The sequence below is a fragment of the Homarus americanus genome, unplaced genomic scaffold (genome assembly GCF_018991925.1).
Source record: "Homarus americanus isolate GMGI-L3 unplaced genomic scaffold, GMGI_Hamer_2.0 scaffold34921, whole genome shotgun sequence".
Lineage (NCBI taxonomy): Eukaryota > Metazoa > Arthropoda > Malacostraca > Decapoda > Nephropidae > Homarus > Homarus americanus.
Genome location: NW_024741901.1, coordinates 13,937,875 through 13,940,362, shown reverse-complemented (window position 1 = coordinate 13,940,362; position 2,488 = coordinate 13,937,875).

Genomic DNA, 2,488 nt, shown 5'->3' with positions numbered 1-2,488 from the left:
TGCTTGATCACAAGGGTAATGTTATATAACTGAACATCACTGAAGGAGGAGCCACCTTTCAATGCCACAAACTTGGCTATACACGCTGCAGGTGGACCGATACATCTACTGGGGTTTTCCATGTCTCTTGCTTCCTATTTTTCCTTTCGTTATTTTAGGTTACGGAAAGGTAAGCATTTTGTTAGTGGTGGTGGGGAAGCACGTTGAGTACAGTTAGGCAGGTTGTTAATGGTGGTGGAGAAGGCATAGTGTGTACAGGTACGCTTCTTGTTTGTGGTGGTGGTGAAAGTATGTTGTGAACAGGTAGGCTTGTTGTTAGTTATGGTGGAAAAAACATGTTGTGGAGAGGTAGGCTTATTGTTAGTAATGGTGGAAAAGGAATGTTGTGTAATGGTAGACTTGTTGGCATGTTGTATACAGGTATGCTTGCAGTTAGTGCTGGTATTGAAGGCAAGTTGTGTACAGATAGGCGTAATGTTAGTGATGATGGTGAAAGCATGTTGTGTACAGTTAGGCTTGTTGATTAGTGGTGGTGGTGGTGAAGGCATGTTGTGGACAGGTAGGCTTCGTGGTGGTGGTGGTGGTGGTGGTGAAAGCATGTTGTGGATATGTACAGGTAGGCTTGTTGTTAGTAGTAGTGGAGAAGGCATGTTGTATACACGAGGCCATGTTGTTAGTTAGTGTCAAGGTGCAAGCACTGCTTGTTTCCTCTCGTTTTCAGCTACCGCCGGTGGCTAGCTCTCGTGGCGAACAGGGAAGCAACTTGCTAAGTCCTCCCCTACCAGTACACAGTCTCTTCACCATCAAGACTCCTGCCGTGCCTCCTCGTGGCAACACATGGTAACTGAGTGCCTCGTGGGCCCAGGCTAGACCAGCAGGAGAGCTAGGAAAAACAGTGGGCCCCAGGTGGACGACGCATAAGTCCACTGCCATGTGGGCACGTCCTGGCGACTATCAACCACTGCCCTACTGCCTTGCGAATTACCCTCGGTAGGTATATGCCTACGGGAGTAAGCCCCAAACAAAGAATCTGCGGTGGAGCCCCGCATCAGACACATATGCGCACACAGATCCGACAAGACCCCAACAGCAATGTAGGTGGAAGAGGTGACCAATATGGGAACCCAAAGACTACACCAGTGGACGAAGGCAATGCATGATGGACAGGCTACTAAGGCGAAACACAGCAAACTGGGCTATTGGCAGCCCATTGCAACTCTCCCTCTCCCCAGTCGTTGCAACACTTGCACCACCGGATCCGGAAAAGGGAGAGCCAAGATGTGTGGTTGCAGTCTGCACTCCTGCCTCAACACATAAATTAACTAATGCACAGCAATCATCCAGCTCATCATACTTCTCACCATCAAAACCCCAATTCCCACCTAAAATCCTATGGCGACAAATGAGTGGCGACGGGGACAGGCAGAGATGATTAAAGGAAGGGAGCGTAGTCTTTGCTCGGATGTGTGGGTGTAAGGTGTTCCACACCTTCACACCATGATATTTTATGGAGGTCTGGGACTGTGAGGAGCGCATGGGGTGTGGTCTTAGTAGCTCTGGGTGCCTTAAGTTGTATCTCTGATTATTCCGGAACTGGAAATAATTATTGTCAAGCAAGTAATTTATAGATTTGTAAACAAAGAGGGCACAGCAGTAGGTGTTAACATCTTCGAATTTTAGCATTTTCAATTTATGAAATTTGTCGTTTGTGTGATCTGGTTTTTTTCAAGTAGATCATTGTTCGTACAACTCTCTTTTGTGCTGTAACCAGGGATTGTGTTTTTGAAGAGCCAGAAGCCCACCATAGTGTGTGACACTGTATCAGGTGTTAGTAAACAAGATCATGATAGATTTCTTTCATTGCTGTGAGAGTGAGTGACTGTCGAGAGTGATACTTGATACCGCACTGTTTATTGACTTCACTGTGAATGGATTGTATGTGGTTTCTCCAGTTAAGTTTCTCATCAACAATAACTCCGAGGAATTTAGTTTTTTGTTCGCATTTGAGGACTGTATTACCAAGGTACAGGGGGCCCAAGTCTGGGGTCAAGTTTTTCCTTCTGTGAAAGATCGTATAGTGGGTTTTCTCAAGGCTTAAGGTCAGTTTATTTCGTATTACCCAGGTCCTGACTTTAGCCAATTCAGTGTCCATAGTTCTCACCAAGGAATGGAGGTCTGAGCTGCTGGCATAGAGATTACTATCATCTGCAAATAAGTTGTATTTATGAGTGTGCTGGCGTGGACTATGTCGTTTATGTACAACAAAAACAGTACAGGATCGAGAAAGAATCCTTGGGGGACGCCATACAAGATTGGCGAGGAGTTAGACTGGTTGTGTACAAGTAGGCATATTATTAGTGGAGTGAAAGTATGTTATGTATGGGTAGGCATGTTGTTAGTGCTGCTGGTGAAGGCACATTGTGTACAGGTAGGCATGTTGTTAGTGGTGGTGGTGGTGGTGGTGGTGGTGGTATGTCAGATACAAAAA